Source organism: Eublepharis macularius, chromosome 2 (genome assembly GCF_028583425.1).
Source record: "Eublepharis macularius isolate TG4126 chromosome 2, MPM_Emac_v1.0, whole genome shotgun sequence".
Taxonomy (NCBI): domain Eukaryota; kingdom Metazoa; phylum Chordata; class Lepidosauria; order Squamata; family Eublepharidae; genus Eublepharis; species Eublepharis macularius.
In genome coordinates, this window is record NC_072791.1 from 190,948,692 (window position 1) to 190,968,089 (window position 19,398).

Genomic DNA, 19,398 nt, shown 5'->3' on the forward strand with positions numbered 1-19,398 from the left:
GCAAGAGCATTCAAGGACATCAAAAAGGTTTGGGACCCAAACTGACCCACTGCGAAACACTGGAGTACACCCAAACCCCAAGCAATGATGTCACTTTAGTGACATCATGGTGTCACCACAGGAGCGCACAAGAACATCAAAAAGGTAAGTGCCGGGTCCACCACTCCCTCCGAGAGGGTAAATGGAGCTGGCAATCTTACTTCACAGTGTAACGGTTAGCACCCTATCCATACAAAATATTACGCCATTTTCTTTCCTTTTCCCCAATTCAAGATTTAATTGAATAGCTGATGCTGGATATAGATTGTATCGTGGTATACACTTAGGTATAATTACCAACTTTTATTTATAAAAAAAGTTTCTTGTAGTTGCATGTGAAGTAGAATGAGACTTCTTAAAATCCATGGTATATATTTTAGATGTGGAGCCTTTCTATAATAAAGTCCCTTAGCATCTCTTGAAATTTGTCCCTCGTTCATTTTACCAAATCATCAGCTCTAATACACTCAACACAGCCCTGCTTCACTAAAGATCCACCAAATCTGGCAATCAATGGGACCAATCCAAAACACTTTATTCAATGGGGCTTCCTCCCTGCAAAATGTCCTTAGGATTGTATCCTAAGAGAATTTACAGCCTTATCCTATGAGAACCAAGTGTACTGAGAAGTTTTTTCCATTGAGTTTAATCGTGTTTATGTCTAAGTAAAGAGTCCAGTAACACCTTTAAGGCTAACCAACTTTACTGTAGCATAAGCTTTTGAGAACCACAGTTTTCTTCGTCAGGTGCATCTGATGAAGAGAACTGTGGTTCTCAAAAACTTATGCTACAGTAAAGTTGGTTAGTCTTAAAGGTGCTACTGGACCTATTTTGCTACTACAGACTAGCATGGCTAACTCCTCTGGATCTATGTATAAGTAGGTATTCACTGTATTACACTCTCATGGAGTAATCCTAAGAAGGTTTACTCAGAATCTCATGTTATTCAGTGGGGAGATTGCTCCCAGGAAAGTATCATTAGGATTATACCCTTAGTCAAGTAATTTAAAAAGTTACTAGTTTTCATCTGGTGAATATCATATATGGTATCTTCGTGATAAAGGCCATCCCATTTAGTACCATGCATGTACCTTTTTTGTTTTAATAAGTCAACCAACTTTAGTTTGGCTCAAAGTTGGTATAAAAGAATTGCCATTCAACACTTGAGCTTCATACATATTTTTAAAAATATTAAATTGTTAAACAATATGTGAATTGTGGGCACAAATCAGCCTAAAGTAGAGGTCCCATTGATGAATCTGAATACACAGTTGTGTCCTATTGAAACTGACAGAATTAAAATATATTTAACTTTGGCTACTTTGCACCCAATGCTCAGACAGCAGTGAAGCAGTATGATAGTCTGGTGACAAAAGTTAAACCTTGTATTTATTCCACCCTACTTTCCCCAAAATCTATACTTATACAACACACCATTAGCTTTATGAGACTTAGTATGTTGGCATAACATACAAAATAGAATCGAATGTTTACAACTGTGCTTTAGCCCAGGATTGTAACAGATCCATATTTCCCCCCAATAGATAATGACAGAACTTACTGCCTAAAAATATATGTTTAGGCAGGTCACGTAATGTGAAAAATACATACTTCAAATACTCATATAGGTTACACACAAGTTGTAAGAGATAGATTTTATACATTAAACATAAAGGTAAATCCAGACATGCATGCATTGAAACATTCTCTTCAGCTTTTAAGAATTAAAGAGAACAGTTCCCTTACTTGAAGAAGAAGAAAGTAAAACAGAGGAAATCTTCTGTTATATATGTAAGCTTTTAACCCAATCCCATAAATATTTTAAACTGACATTTTCCTTGTTAAAATTTTTTAAAAGAAACACACTGAGCATTCTTCCCCTCAAAGGCAAATAGAGATGTAATATGAAGAGCTTACTGTGGATAGTGGTTTAATCAGGAAGTAGCCATTATCCTTTCGATAAAGAACAGTGACAGCACTCCAAAACAACAAGCCGTGATATTTCTTTTTCTCAGTTAAGAGGAATGAAAGAACACATATTACTACGTCCCAGCTTTACTGACCTCAGAGGTCAGCAGATGTATATTATCAAAAGCAGTCAAGGAAGCATAATCCAAAGCAAGCATTCATAACGCTCTATTTGTGGAAACACCTTAAAATCTCTCTAACACAACCTCTCTCTCCCTGTGTTACTCACAAAACATGGCTGTCTTATTCAGAGATTAGCAATTATTGTAATGAGATACTGCTGGAGAGGGTCAAATAGTACTTCCTGCAGTTTACACATCTTGATTTCCTGGTAAACAAACTGAAAGGCAGGTGGAGCAGTTAGATCACCAGTAAACATGCCTGTTCACGTGACCAAAACCAACCCAGGTGAAGTATGTGACTTGCAAAATATAAGGTAGAAATTGTTCTACCTGAAATGTGGCAACACCCTACCTGAAACAATAAAATATACTCTAACAAGCAAAAGACGTTTTCTCTTCTTTGATAATCAGATCGCTAGAAATGTTTGTATTGCATTACATTTTCCTCTCTGGTAAAACGGGGGGGGGGGGGGAGATCTAAGGACTTTTAAATTAAGTTCACCTGTAATGAAAAGAAAACACTGCCAAACTTCTCTGAGAACCAGGAAGCTATATCAAAGTAAGATAAAATCATGGCACATAATTATATGCTATTCTTGGAAAAACAATTGGATGTGTACACACACAAGTACACTACACACACACACAAAGCTTAACAGTTCTATCTAAATTATTATAAAAAGTTGCATCCTTTAATTTTTCTGGAGAAATATTTCCATCAGTTCTGAACAAGAAGCATTACCAAAGATGCCATGAAGCAGAAATAAAACATAACTTCTTGAGGTCATGGGAACTAAAATAAACATACAAAAAATATTCAAACACTAGTTTTTGGAATAGCTGAAAATCTCCCAGTCTAGCCCTTTCTAGACTATCATCTATATTACACAGAGCAATATAGCAACTTCCTACATATAGATTCCACTAATGTTGTGCCACAGGAAGAAAGCAATTTTCAAGGCTACCCAACAGAGATGCTTGCCAATCAAAGTGATATTTTAGACCTTCTGCACTGTACTATGAGAGGAATTGTTGCAGGTGTGCATCACAGTATGCATTTTCTGCCATTATTAGCTACCCCTCGAGGTGAAATACAAGTGATGATGTCACAATGTATGTTAGCATTACAGACAGAGAGAGGGAGAACTGCAACACTGGGATGCCATTTTCAGTGGCAACCTGTGGCAACTGTAACATAAAGGTTTGCTCTGTGATTGTCAAGAGCACATATTGTATAAGTACCACTGAATCAGAGCCTTTTCACCATCATCTGAACCTCTGAAAATTGGTCAGCCTCCCACCATATCCCCAAATTAAATGTTCTTAAGAGGAGGTGGTGATGCTGCCAATTCCCCACTAACACTGCAGACCTCTAATGTAGTGTTTTTGAAGGTCCAAAGTGTCACAGCCACAAAACTGGGGGAAGGGATTTCAGTGGGCTGTAGTTTGATGGGAGAATCAGCAGAACTTGCTTTTATCTCTTTAAAAAACTTACTATACTCTTATGTTTACTCTACTGCATGGCTGGATACAGACCCCTTACTAGAATGAATGTAACTTATAATCAGGGTTTTTTTTCTGGGAAAAGAGGTGGAGGAACTCTCATGAGGGAAATAAGGAAGAAACACACAGGATTCTTTGAAATCATATTATTTTCAAGCACTATTGCCGAGTATTTTCAAGAGGTGCCAGAACTCCGTTCCCCTATGCTCCCCCTGAAAAAAAGCCCTGCTTATAATCACTTAAGTAAATCCCATGTTCTTGCTCACTCCACAGAAGGAAACATACTAAAGGCAGGCAGGGGATAAAGGCAGCTTCCACAGAGAGGGTGGATTTCTTGTAAGAAGAAAACAACTATCCATCTTCATCGTCTGCTGCCTAACAACAATTACAATCAAGTATTGAGTGAATAATTTTGCAAATCATGTCACCATATAGTTATGCATCAGAGAGAGTGTTCATTAGGCAAAAATCCTTTACTAGTATGGACACAGATGTAGATCATATAGAAGGCATTCGTCTTTTACACAGATATGCTGCTCCCCCCGCCCCTCCAGTTACTTTTCCCCTCCTGGCACAAGCTAATTTAGTGGCCTGTGGCTTTAAGAGGAAATTAGATTCATGGAGGAAAAATCCATCAAAGGCTAGTAGCCATAGTGACTTGGTGAGTAAAGGGAATATGCTCGTATGTTTTGGATTTGTTAGCCAACTTGGTGGGCAAAAAGGTGGAGTCAATAAATAATAAATAAACATCCCTATATGGAGGCAGTAAACTTCATTGGGAGACGGTATCAGGGGAATGCTTGGTCCTCTCACACCCTGTTTGTTGGGCACTATGTGAAACAAGATGCTGAACTAGAGATGTGAAGGCCCGGAAAATTCCTGGAAAATTTTGAGGGAAAATTTTTCACATTTTTTCAAGACTCCCCTCCCTCAATTTTTCCAATGGAAAAACTGGAAAATTTGGGTGAGGGCAGAAAAAAAATCCTATGGAATATTTTTTCCAGAGAATGGAACACTTCTTTTTTAAAAAATAAAGTTTTATTGAAGAACCATATACAGCTAATTAATTATAATACAGAACCAAACAGAAATACATTTGAAGTATATTATCTCAGAATCAAACAAAAATATATTTGAAGTATATTATTTCAAGTCCTTATAGAGAATCTACAATACACATCCAACCTAACTTATAGTTAACGTTAGGTAGTGATAGTACAGTGTCATTGCTGGTCTTATATTAAATCTATGTTCTTCTTTTTCCCTTACTTAACTTTACAACAAGATCAGTTCTAAATGCTATGATACAATCAACAATCTCTAACTTTTCAGGTTCTTTGCGATCTTCTATCTTCTTGTATTAAACCATATAATACAACTAATTATCAGACAGGTATATGTGCAGAGACTCGAAAAAACTGAGCAGGTCTAGGGAAGCCCAAGTGATGGGTTGGGAAAGAAGACCAAAAAGAAAAAAGAAAAGAAATTCTGCCCCACCCATAGACCTGTGATGTGGGAGCACATACCTAATTGCTACCCATATCCCCCAGCTCCTTGCATACAGAAAATTCAAGATTGTTACATATTCAACTTACTAATTGAAACATCTCCAGACTTTTCAGAGTTTAGAACTTAGAGTCCCTCTATTTCTATTTCTCCATCTTCTGCTTCTTCAGTAACAATATGTTTGTTGCTTTTAGCTGAAGTCAATGGAGATTGAGTCTTTCTTTTTTAAGCTCTAGTTCCCACTTGCTCTAAAGTAGACAGTCCTAGTGTACATAGTACAGCTGCTCCAGAAGCATGGTCATATGCAATATATTGAGCTTGGTTATACTCCACAAACATTTTGCCAGAGCGTAGCCAACGATATTTAACCCCAGCTGCCTGCAGTTTAGCAATAGTGGGTTTTAAGTCTCTACGAATCTTGAGCATCACCCCCTCCTCTAGTTTTAGTGAAGTAGCTAACCAGGATGCCATAAAAATAGTGAGTTCCATTGCTGCTTCAGCGTTTGATGAAAACCCACAACATTTTAAATTTTTGTCTCTTAAACAAGAATCCAGTATGATTTTTTTCTCTGGACCAGCCATCTTGAGAAGTTATTCCAATCTTTTTTTCCAAGCCGGCAACTTGCGTTAAAGCTTCTTCTGCTTTTTGAGCAGTTTGCTTATGCTAAGTCTCCAGTTCATCCATACGGTGAGCTAAAGGGGTTATCATGTCCCTCATATCTTGTTTTAATTCTTGACGCTGTTTCTCCAAGGCTTCTAATAAGAACGTTGTCGTTAGGAACAAGCCTGCATTGTTTATATCTCAGTGGCTCAACAAGGCTATGGAGGTGCTGGCTGCTTCTGCTGAAGCAAAAAAGTCCTCTAACAAAGAAGCTCCCCCGACATTCTTTAGTTTCTGTTTAGCCTTTGAAGAAGCCTTGGGTGGCATGTTCCAAGACTAATTTGTTTCAAATTAATAAGTTAAAGTTATTTTAACTTATTAAAGAGAGAGACATGGTAGCAACAGATAATGGCTTCTGCACAGCACACTGACAAAGCCACGCCCACGAGAATGGAACTCTTCTTACGGCAAGAATTTTCATACTCAAAATGTATAGCACGAACATTTTTTCAGTTTTTCTAATGGAAAAAATGGGGAAATTTGTGGGGCGCTAAAAAAAAATTATTTGCTTTGTTTTCCATTTGATTCCAAAATGTGTGAAAGACCAAGTTTTACTCAAAATAGGTATAATGAAATGTTTATGTAAGACCATCTGTATCATCAGATAATAATTGATATATACACTATAGACATGTACAATATTTTTCAAGATTTTTTAATGTTAAATATCAATAATTTTGGAAACAGCTCATACGTTATAATGTGTTTAATTATAATACATTACCAAAGAGTTCAGTTTTTTCAATGTTATAAAGTTCAATTTAATATCCAAATAAACTCTAGCTACACTTTGGGGTTTTTAACTACAGAATTTGTTTTCTACCTGCAATTTCTATTCTTCCTGCCTCTCAAATGGCAAAAATTAACGGTTGCACATAGTGCAACAGTTCGCAGCTCTTTATTATGTACTGGGTATACCTGCATTTTTTCTTACAGAAAATGAAGACATTTATATTTTAAATTCCATTTGCCATAGTACAATTTGATATGTCATAAATGATGCATTTTATGTTGTTAGATCAGTAAAAGATTTTTAGATTTGATAAGAAAGTACATATTGCTTATATTTAATTTTCCCCCAACATCTCTTTGTTGGGGGGGAAATTGTTCTTTGTTTCAAATGCTTGTAGGATGTATATTTAGCTGCACATTCATCTATGTTATGCACATACTTTAATATATTCCACCATGATTCTTTTACTAACATCTGGCACATAAACAAAAGTAAATCCACAAAAACTCGTCTTGCACAAAGACTTCACCAAAAGGAAATTGCCAACTAGGGATATTACGGTATTCTTACACATATGTAAATGAATGTTCATATAAAACAACTCAAGTCATGGAATATAGTTTTCTGACATTTTCCTCAGACATTCTGAACCTCCACGTGAAACATGATAGGCAACGGACTGGATACCATAAACGGATATATGTACCAGTCCCCGTTTTCTCTAGGATCAGAGGATTGGGGGGGGGGGGTTGATGCATGAATCAGTATGAGGTAGGGCTATGACTTTGCTTGTAGAAAGTCTAAGAGTCTCTCTACACAAGACATCTTACATGGGGACACTCAAGTGTAGCATGGGGACACTCAATGTTAGCTGGGAAGCATAGTTTAAAAAGAGAGCAGAAGGGAAGGGGAAATTGACAGAGCCTTCAGGGGAGGTGAAGATGAAATTAACAAATCCTCTAAGGAGCTAACTCCATTAGCTCTGTCTTTTAAAACTACCCTTGTGTAGAGAGGAGGAGGCAAAGATGAAATTAACAAACCCTCTGAGGAGCCATCTCCACTGGCTCTGTCTTTTAAAACTACACTTCCTGGCTAACATTGCATCTCCCTACACTTGAGTGTCCCCATGTAAGATGTCTTGTGTAGGATTAAATTCTCAGCATTTCCAGTAAAAAGCCTCAGATAGTAGATAATGTGAAAGACCTTTTCTTGAGATCCTGGAGAGCTGCTGCCAGTCAGAGTAGACAATGTTGTCCTTAATAGACCAACAATTTGGCGACTCATCATCATCATCATCATCACCATCATCATTTATTACAATAAAAAGTCAGCCAATATCAGCTTAACATCACAGCCTACACACAAATACAAAATCTATACCCAGACATATACCTCATTATACTCTAATTTAAATAATACATGGCTTTGAATATCTGCTTTCTTATTAGCTGAGCCAGAGTGCAGAATTTAGCCTTTTTGAGGTGGCACCTGCAGAAGGCCCCGTTCAGGTAAGGAAAGCTGCTGTGCTGGAACATAGGGAGGCAGGCAGTCTTGTGGATATTATGTGATAGCCAATACTTTGAATTGAGCCTGGTAACTGATAATTAGCCAGTAGAGTGACTGTAGAATAGGAGTAATATTCATGCTCCTCCTAGTTCCCAGAGCTGCAGCGTTCTGCCCCAACTGGAGTCTCTGAGTTAACTTGGAAGGGAGATCTATGTCCATACAGTAGTCAAGTCTCGATGTTACCATGACATGGATCCTAACTGGCCATGTTGAGGTAGGGGACCATCTTTCAGGCTAGACTGAGTTTGTAGAAAGCAGCTGCCTTAACTTTTTTCTATGTAAGGTGATTCTGTTCTAGATATTGTAATTGGTGGAGCTCTTCCACTCCTCTAACATCCTCTGCTTGGTGCAGGCAATGAACACTTGTGCTCTCGCTCATCAGCTTGCACGAAGAGGCTCACACCGCCTGCATGAGACCTGTTACATGCCCATCTCCAGATCAAAGACAAATCGTCCATACAGCCAACGCTCAATGAGTCCTCCTCATGTGAGAGGCGTCTGTTAAATGCTTAGGGTAACCTATACAGAACAGGTGTCATTATAAAATAGGCACTGTAATAATACATGTTCTACTGTTTGACTGCTTCAGTTGGCAGAAACAAAGGCATTGAGAGCAGGGGATTCTTAAATATCTCCCTTTCAATAGAGCTGAGGGCAAGACATTAAAACAGGCCAAAGTAAAGGATCTGGGATATTTAGGGAATTCTAAACCACAAAATTTTGGCCATAATTCCCTACTGCTGGACAGACATGTACCTGAGCTCTATGAACTTGAAGGAATATATATTTCTTTAGCTCCCAAAAACCCAAGATAGCATAAAGCTAGGGGAGTAAACCATATAGTTGTAATTTCTTCTCAACAGCATCCAACCATTCTGAGTGAAAGGTATCTGAAAAAATGGCAGGGGTGTCAATTCTCACGGGTTAAAATTTAACTTCAGACTAGTCTGACTCACTATAAAGACAACTTGATGTGTTCAGCACAGTTAATAGGAATATCAGCATTTGGCCAAAGGATGAACCAACTTCCTGCTCTAGATCTCTCTGGGATGTGCAACAGGTTTTCAAGATATTAGGATATCAGCATGCGTCTATGTTATTACACACACACTAGAGGCCATTTAGAAACACTGAGAAAACAATAGTGGAAAATAAATGGAATACATAAATGAACACATAATAATAAAACATAATAATATGCATAATATATAATAATGTGTAGCAGAACCCAGGATGGAGAATTGAAGGTGAAGGAATAGTGCTATGCGTATGGTAGCAAGCTCTCCATTCCAATGTAAAACCTCTATGCACAACATTATGAGCTGAAACCAAAACACATAGAGAAGGAGCAGGCATTAGTGTGCTGGCCCTGCCCCTGTCTATACCCAGTCTCTGTTTTGCGAGCATGGAATCTATTTACTCCCATGACTTGGAACTATGAAAAAGTATTGTTCCCAATCATGGAGATGGAACCTATGCTCAAACACTTCCAATGCACACAGAATCTGTGCATGAGCTAGTGATCATATGTAGGTCCAGAGTGGGACAGAATACTTGGGTTCACTCTGCCTAGACACACCGTGATTTTAATGCACGTAGGATGCAATCCTAATAATGCATTCCTAAAAGTAAGCCCCACTGAATATAATGCGACATACTTTTAAGTAGACTTAGAATTGCTCCCACTATGTCATACACAGAGGGCTATAGCATACGACTTAATTTTCTTCCATATAAGTGAATGGTTTCCATTTAGTGCTATACGGGAAAATAAAGTGGTGTCATTTAGAACACTGTTATGGCAAAGGGAAAGATTGTGCCATAGTTCTGAAATTGTCTGAACTCTGAGAGAATTCCTACAAGAGGAACAAGTGTGTTTAAAAGCACATGGATGGGACCCTCTGGGGTCCACTCACCACATACCTGTCATAGTGAGTAACTAATAGGATTTCCCCTTTCATGCCTTTGGGTACTAGCCTGTAAAACAACCAGGAAAGCCTGTATGAAAGTGATGTACTTATTATATATACACGGTGGGAACACCATGCCATCCTGTCACAGGCCTTAAACATATCTTATTACCTATCCTCATTCAAGAGAATTGAGAATAAAAACCATTAAACTGTTCAATAGTTTAAACATTCAGGCTTGTTTATAAAATCTCACCAAGAACATTGAATCAAATGCCTTTAAAAGTGCCATACTAACTACTCTTAGGATTGCCAGGACCCTTGAGTCCCCTGGTGGGGGACTGGGAACCTGGTACTCACCCTCCACTCACTCTGGTGTCCCTTCTCTCAAGCGCACTCCTGGCGTGTGTGAAGACGTCTCTTCAGGGAAGTGACGTCATTACGCGAGTCAAAGGGAGGCCCAGCGTGTGCTCCTGCGCTCGCCAAAAGGCTGAATCACCTCCCCTACAGGTCCGATTCGGCCCAAAATGGGCCCGTTGCAGGGTGTGGGAGCACGCTGCAACATGGCACGGGAGCACACTGCCCCACCCCGGGGTGTGCCGCACCACTAGGGGGAGTGCCCTGGGGCACCCCCCCTGATGCCCAGGTAAGTGGGATTGGGGAAGGAAGTGGGAATAGGGAATCCCCCACCCCGGGCGGGGGATTTGCAGCCCTAACTACACTTAACGGAACATAAATTCTAAGGGACTAAGTGGGATTTACTTCTGAGTAAACATGTTTAGGACAATGCTGTTTATTCAACGTCACGGTTTTTTTTTTAAGTGTAAAGAAGATAACATATACAGAATGTTTCAAGACCTAAGCTCTTTGTTTCTGAATGATAGCGTTCTCTTGATATACAAAACCGTTATAAATAGTTCAAAATAAATTCAGATTTCCGCTTAGCCGGCCTGCCAGCACGACAGTCTCTGTTCATGATGAGTATCTTCTCTTAAGACTTATCCTAACTCAACCCATAGGGCAAGAAAGGGGTTTTTTTCTGCTAGAGAACAATACATGGTTCGTTAATCATATGGCTATTTTAACATTTGTTTAATGCTTCTGAAGCCAAATCTCAATTCAATATTAGTATAAGAAATACAGAAAAACTAAAATAATTTGCTTATATTAGAAACTCGTCTTTTCAGTATGATTCCTGTTATGAAAACAACAATTTTCCTTTGATAATTCTTTGACTGAACTGGATGACAGTCAAACCAGAAGAGTGTTTATGCTTTGCAAGCCCGGGCAATAATGACCCGGAATGCTCAGACCTCAAATAATCCTGACCAAAGAAAGTTCCATATCTAGGGTTCAAAGCTTAGGTTTAGTAGTCTTACCCCCATTATTTTCCAATGCCTCCTTTGTATATCTCTCATTGGAAAGGTACAAGAATGTTTTCTGGTCAATAGGATGCTTCTTAAGTGGGGTGACCCACTTTCTGCTGCTATTACTTTTTCCCCATGTGGTGCTTTATTCAGATAATCTTTTGGTTTCAAGTTTTAAAGAATTTTAATTTGTGCAAAGAACACTGTTCTAAGCTTGTTGCAAGCCTTTATTTATGAATGTAATCTAAGGGAAGTTCTATTAATTTGGCTTTGTGACTAATATTATTGCTCTTCTGTATTCTAGTGTTATGGTATGATGGTTAGAGCAATTAAATTTGATTTTAATCAAATGCTAATTATTTGATACAAGTTGCATTGACCTTTAACACGCTATCAAGAAGATGGAATCCCAAATATAGCACTTCTATTCTAGTTAGACACATTAGTGCCACCATGTGGAAGACACTTTAAATTGTTCCACGATGTAACTATCACCGTGTGGCTTTTGTCGTTGGACAGAATCATCTGATGAGCGGCTATGCACGAACCATATGACGTCAACCGCCACGTGGAATAATTTATCTTGGCCGCCAATCAGGTGCAGTAGATTAGCCAATATTCCAAGGCGGGTTATGGCAAATGAGCACTTTTAAAAATGTTAAGAGTTGACAATTGTAAATAACATTTAGCCAGCAAAAAGTATTGTCTCACCTTAGTAAGTACAAAGCTACAGTATTGTGACCAGACAAGCATAAGTACGTCTTAGGGGGGAAATTAGTAACAAGGCAATCCCCTACTGACTTTGCATAATATTTGTTAAAGCTTGCACATCTTTGGAGCTGCATTTGAACTAAGAACTCAGAATATAACACTGCATTTCCTAAAGTCATGTCCAGCTGCCCATATTTCAGGCTATATCCCATAACAAGACCAAGACATGGCAGTGTAAACAATTTAACACAAGCTTCTCAAATTACATTCTCTCCCCTGTATTGTCACTGCTTACATTATTACTAGACTCAGAAGCAGCACTGAGGTTTGTAGTCTGTTATAATCGTGGGTGTTTTATTTTTGCTTATTTTACTAGATAGAAGGAAATTACACTCCGACATCAGCTTTATACCAAGATGGTATAAAATGATCGTATCTGAATATTTGCTATAATGTAGTATTAATAAATCTCCATTTGTTTAGACTGACAGCCCTCACAGGTTTTTAACCTGAATTTCCCCCTACAGTACACAGAAAAAGGAATTTAATTCACATTGACTATCTCCAATGCAATGCCAGCTAATTTGTACTCAGTGGTAGGTAGTAAAATATTCATTAATACACAGCTTTTAAAAGCCTTATGAACAGAAAAAAAGAACACAAAAAACACTGTTTCAGAAGACTTGCTAGTTTTTTCTGGAAAGCACATACATAAAAGACCATGAAAAGCTGTAAATATATATCCTTTCATTTATCTATCAACAGAAAATAGACACACAGCCTGTGAGAATACAATATTCATTTTGCTGCAGAAGAACAGACATTGCATAACAATGAGATTTGCTAATGAAATCAACCATCAACCTGGAATACATATGTATTAAACCAAGACCTCAGTGTCATTTTCTTTTTGCATCGTTTGTTCTTTCTCTCCCCACCACCGCACACACACTTTTCAGTATTTTGTACTCTTTTCAGTTTTCCCAGCTTCAAATATGGCACGACTGCAAAATATTGTGTAAATATTAGAGAAGCAATGCTTTCGACTTTAGCACTTTTCCCTGCTAAATGTAGATGCTAACTGCATCACTTCTATCAGCATTGTTAATGTACCCTTGAAGGAAAAATCAATGGATGCTAAGGAGACAAAGGAGGTTATTTCTCTGGAAAACAGTTGGGAGTATTTCTCATCAAAATTGTTTGCCATTTAGATTGTTAAGGTGTACAAACATTGACGAATATACAAGACCATACAGAAAGTGAAAAGAGCCTCTCTCTCCTTCCATCTTAGTTAAATTCAGTCTTTCCAGTTCCGCAACTGTTACTAATGGTTATAATGGGTAGCTAGAACATTCATTAAAATTAAACTGCATCAACATGCAAAAACCCCACCATCCTATAAATTGTTAAATAACCCTCAAGACCCAATAGCACCTGCAGAATATAGTATGTGCACAGTTGTGGACCTGAAAAACTGGGTTCCAAAGGCTTTGTGAAAAAATAGTAAGTTAGATTTGTGTTATCACAACATTCTTTTGCAAATGTGAAAGCAGATGCTCTCTAATAAGAAGCTTCTTTTTTCAAATATTTAACAATGCATGTTTTGGGTTTTCTGAAATATATTACCGGGGTGCATAAATTGGGTTTAATTAACCTGCGCAACTAAGAAAATTATCAGCCCATCCTTCTGTTGATGTAATTAATCCTAATTCATGGCACCAATAATTTCTTAGAAAGCTGTATGCTACTAGCTATAAGAGTAAACGCATCAAGCACAGCTGTGGTACAGCCCGAATTCATATGGACTTAGCCTGGGTAAGAGACCTACACAAGCCCCACTGGAATGGCTGGGCAGTGGGCAGCATTTCTTGGTTAATTGTTCTCTAACATTACAGCGTCTCTTTGTTGGCTGCCTTTAATTCCACTGTTAGTAATTCACACTTTAAACTATTTCCTTATTTTAAAAGGCAACGATAAGCAACAATGCAGGCTTCGCTGAAACTAATTCACTAGTATGGAGTTTGCAGTCAGGCATTCCTGACCTTTCTTCAGGGGTATTGATCACAAAGATATCATCATAGGGTTTTTTTGTATTTGGGAGCTGCCAGTCTTCAAACCAAGGGTAAGCCATGGAACCCTCCGGTAGTTCACGGGGCCTTTCCTGCTGGCTGCATCACCCTATAAAGCTGCCTTTTGGAAGAACCCGCTTTACAGAAAGCAAGGGGACTATTGCTGTGCCTCATGCCTCTTTGCCTGCAAATGAAGAAGAACAGCAGATCAGTAAGGCAGCCAATGGGCGGCAGCAGCAGTTGCCCTGTGCTAGGGGCTCCCTTTCACCTGTGGCCTCGCCCCCCACAAAGGGAGAGGAGCAAGTTTTTGCCACTACTCATGCCCACCCCATCTGGGGCTTAGGCAGCTGTCTTATGGCCAGTGGGCAACTGGCTTTTGCCCACCTCGCACAAGGAAAGGCCACCCCTTGCTTAGTCCTGTTTGTGGGGGGAACAGTGATTCTGAAGCTCCATCCTAGATTTTTGCCGAGGACCCCAGAATCACTAAGACCACCCCTGTTGTGAAGTGAGGTCATTTACTGTTGGAGACCACTGGCTTGTTCCTCACTACTGTATGCCTCTTTGTGCTTGGCTTGGCTGTTGTGACCTCAGCTTTTTCGGTTCTGACTGGAGAGAGGTCGTATCTCTGGATCCTGCTTGTACTTGTAGTTCAATGGGTGACAGATCTGGAAAAGGTGAAGATCACTGGCTTAATATACTAACAGTACAATCCTATGCAGAGTTACTCCAGTCTAAGCCCATTGAAATCCATGGACTTAGAGCAGAACCACAAGTGACAAAAGGCACAGATTGGACACTTGTCAGCTTCCCTCAAGTTTTGATGGGAAATGTAGGCAGCTTGGCGGAATGTTGGACAAGTGACAGTTGAAAAGTCCATTGGACAGCAGTCAGAGAGCCAAGCTGCGAGACCAGGATGCCTACATTTCCCATCAAAACTTGAGGGAAGCTGACAAGTGTCCAATCTGTGCCTTTTGTCACTTGTGGTTCTGCTCTTAGACGGGAGTAACTTTTCTTAGAATTTCACTATAAATCTTAAATGCTAATATGCAGTGAGTTTTAGGAATAGATTTGATATTATATTAACATTGTACTTGAGTGTTTCTCCATACTGAACTGCCTGAGAAAACCAGAGAATGAACATTTAATTCTCAGATAACTAAAAATTGATGCTTCATATCTTAATGTTTCCACAAAATATGAAGAATAGAATGGTATGAATGGGAAAAAGTTATACAAGAAAAATTAAAGAATCAACAGTCTAGCTTCATATGAACGTCAGCAGTTAATGGTCAACATCTGAAGAACAACAAAACATCCCATAAATTAAAGAGGGCTTGTTTTTCTCTCAAACAGTAGCCTCTTGGTGCTACAAAGAAAACGGCTTATGGAACTGAGGGGAATTTCAAAAGTACTTTGTAACACAGCAAGTGAGTTAGCTGTTCAAACAAAAAAGTGTAAATTGTAATGGCTAGAGTAAGACCTACGTATTAATCTAACAGCTCTTCAGATCTTGGCCAATACCATTAAAAGATTCTCCATACCTGATTACTTTTCCCCTCCTCAACTATAGCCAAATTTCCTGAGGAATGATTCCAATGACAGTTCTTTGCTTGGCTGCAAGACAATTCCTCTCACCTTGTAATACAATTAAGGCTGGATCTAGACTTAAGTTTTCTGCTAATGGAAGGCATTTCTTCAGCAGAACAGAATTTTCCTGCTTCTCCTCTTCCCATTGCAGCCCATTGATCTCCCTGAAGTGCTGCTTCTGGAGGACAGGGGACCTTCAGGAACGGCATAAGGAGAAAAATAGGGGTCTACAGTAGGAACAGCGAATTGGCAAAAATGTTACCTCCCGTTTCATCAGCAGAAAATTTAGTCTAGATTCAACCCTCCATGCCGAAGTAGTCACCAGAAAGATCTAAACTGTGTTGGCAACTGGACTTCAGAAGTTCAGCCTAGGTTTCTGAAGCTTTCTCAATCAGCAAACTGGAATCTAGACACATGACGAAGAATTGCATGAAACACCATCTATGCTTCTTATACTTCATTTATTCAGAAGTAAATTCTGTATTTTTTGTTCATCCAAATTTTCTTACCAAACTCACAAAAGGTTGGGATATTCACTGATCTTAGTATCAATCCTGTTATGGTCAAGTTTCAAGCCTGAACTTCCTTCAGAGGTGATAGGAAGCTTCTAAATAGCTATTGTAAAGCCAGTCCCTGTACTGAAATGAAACAGATTCTGGAAAAAGGCCAATATGAGACAGATTGTTATTTAGAAATAATTCTGAGCCCTCTAGTTTTTTCTCCATAGAGATCAGTTGCCATTACATTTACAAAGAATTGTAAGAAGCAGAGGCAGTTAAATGTACTAAGCTCACTTTCCACAGCAAAGGCCACAAGCATACGGGGTTGAGAGAGAACAGATTTTAATGCAACAACCTTGACCCTGGAAAAGCATGGGGTCACTTTCTTTAGTGATGAACGGTGATTGCTTTCTATAATTCTACCAATTGTCAAGTAAGAGAAACAGTAACGTGTGCAGGTTATAGTTGTGAAATGCCCGCCATTTTAATTTTAAGAATTATTTATTGCTCTGCAATATAGGTCAACTGACCAATTGAGCATCCTTTATATGATGTTATATGCTCTTATAGGCTGCTCCCTCTAGCCTCAATATTTCCACCTCAAATTGAAAACACTGGAATAGAATAACATACAGAAGTAACATGAGAGCAAAAGATAGTTACGTGAAGAAAATAAGGTTCTGACTCAGCTAATTAGACACAGCTCAAGATTATATGAGCTGGTTTCATGCTTTGAAGAATTAAAATTTTCTCAGTGTTTAAAAAGTGGCTTATATTGGTTGCAATTCTAAACACACTAGGGAGTAGAACCCACTGAGCTCAATGGGACTTGCTTCTGAGTAAACATGCTTAGAACTACACTGTCAAATATTCCAACATTTACAAAGCCGTGGATTAAAACCACAGCAATTTATATGCCGCCAAATAATGAATATTGGTGAATAATTGCAAAATCTGATGAGGTGAGTTTGAGATTATGGGTTGGATCCTTGGAAAAGAGTCCTGCATCCCTAGGAGCAGCATTTTGGGGACTGAAGGGGATTTTAGACTACAATGGATGAGAAGCCACCAGGCTTCCCTGCATGGGATCCAACCCTATATGAAGATAAGGAGCAATCCTGAAACTACTCATCAAAAAATAAATGGTACAACTCCAAAGTATACAGCTTGAAGTATACAGCCCTTTCGTAGCAAATTGACTTTTAGAACTGGTTTAGAAAATCTGTGGTTTCACAAACTTAAATGAGATTTACAGTCAATATTCATATTTTCCAGAAGAAGGCAGCAGCACCACCAGTACATATTAAATAATTCTAGATACTTCTTTGAATGACTTAAAGTTGGCTTACACAAGGTAACTGTCATAAAGTATTATTGACTCTGCTTGGGGGGGACTCTGCACATGTAGGATTCTTCTGGTGATGGATTACCACTCAAGCTCTGTCTAGAATAACTTAAGGAGCAGGCCTAAGCAGATCCACTCAGAAGTAAGAAATATGTTATTCAGTGGGGCTTACACCCAGGAATGTGTCCTTAGGATTGATCATAGTTTGAAATAACAGACACAGGCCATTTTCACACGATTTGCACCACAAACTGGAGTCATGATGGGAAATTGCGCCAAGAAGTTGCTGTCGTTCCAGAAGTTTTGCATGATTTTGCACAGAGCCTCAGAGCCTCTTAAATGATGAACAAGAAGTTTTGAGAACTAGGATTGCCAACAGGCCTGGAGAAAACAGTCCTGTCCCTTTAGCAGAAGTTTAATGTATGGAAATGAGCAGCTAAAAGGTTTGGTGGGGGGCACAGATAGTATCACCTGGTAAATAACATCCCATTAAACCTTTATTTAACTGACAGGACTTTTTTCTCCAGGTCAGCTGGCAACCCCATCTGAGAATGTTCACTTTAATTATTATTTCAGCAGTCCCCCTTGGTCATAAGTATTTATTCAGTCTTTTTTGCTCCTAAATATCTTCTCTCACACACATTTTCTGGGATCTGGGGTTTTTGTAGGGTCTAATTCATTTCATGTAGACTGCCGTGTCTTTTAATTTAAATCATGAGAACATCCAGATAAAACCATTTCTAGTAATTTCCCCCCTCCCCCTCCCCCCTCAATCAGGAAAGCAAGCACGCCCAAAAAGCTGTCCTTTTAAACATTTAGGTAATAAAACAGGCTTATGTTTCTTTTATAATGAAACAACTCAATTTGTCCTGAATTATGATGACTACTATTTATCTACTTTTAAGAAATAAAAGCAGAGGACAATTTATTAAAGCAAGAGCATAACTCCTGAACACTGGAAGGTCACAGCCTGTGAGTCGAGCTGCTAGCAAAAACATCTCTGATGCTCCAGAGCTGCCATTTTTCTTCCTTGACAAAGACTCCATCTGCCACAGAGCCATTTACAGCCTCGGAGTCAGAATATCAATGATTTCCAACCATTCTGCAAGTCTGCTTTCACCTTGACATCACCTCCGTAATATGTCTAAAACAGATGATACATACATCCTTTCCACGAGCTCCACACCCAAGCTTTATGCAGCTGATAGGCATTTAAGCCACTTTCGGATGAACCGTTTTTATTCTTGCTAAATGGGAGAAGATGAAGTTTAAAACTTGCCCTCAAAACCTGTTCATGTAAACGATTAGGTATTTTCAAAATACTAACTACAAACATATTGTATTCATTGAAAATGTTTTTATGCTGCCTTTGGTCCAGCTTGGGCCCCCCCAAGATGGCGAACAATCAAAAACATTTTTCAAAAAAGCTTTTGAAATACATAGTATAAAAATGACTAAAAGCAACAATGAAACAGAACACATACACAATTAAAACACTAAGTACATTGCCCTGCCTCTATTCCCACACATATTTAAAGTATGTTTACAAAAACGGGAGGATGCCCTGATATGCCTGTTTAGTGCATGTGATCCTTTGAAGTCATATGGAACTGAGCAACAGCTGCATTTACACTTTGTACCCTGCACACCAGAATTAAAGAAAGTGCCAGTGTTATATATGCCTCCTGTATATCTGCCATGAATGTATATGGGCTATGCCTCTGGTCTCTGAGAGTAAGGGAAGTTCTTTATTGCTGCAATGCCAGTAGGTTATCTCACAAATGTTTACTTTCTCTTTCTCGCTCCGCTGA

The 19,398-nt window shown here is 38.8% G+C and overlaps 1 protein-coding gene across 2 annotated transcripts in view; it reads right to left on the reverse strand.

Annotated features, from left to right (window-relative positions):
* BAZ2B (bromodomain adjacent to zinc finger domain 2B) overlaps positions 1-19,398 on the reverse strand; it is a 279,279-nt gene that overhangs the window by 160,991 nt on the left and 98,890 nt on the right. The window contains exon 1 of one of the 2 annotated variants that reach the window (XM_054970383.1): positions 1,957-2,207. The exons of the other annotated variant lie outside the window; for it this stretch is intronic. The gene's annotated coding sequence lies outside the window, so the exon portion shown is untranslated. Of the gene's footprint in view, positions 1-1,956; positions 2,208-19,398 lie in introns of those variants that run through there. 2 annotated transcript variants of the gene reach the window in all.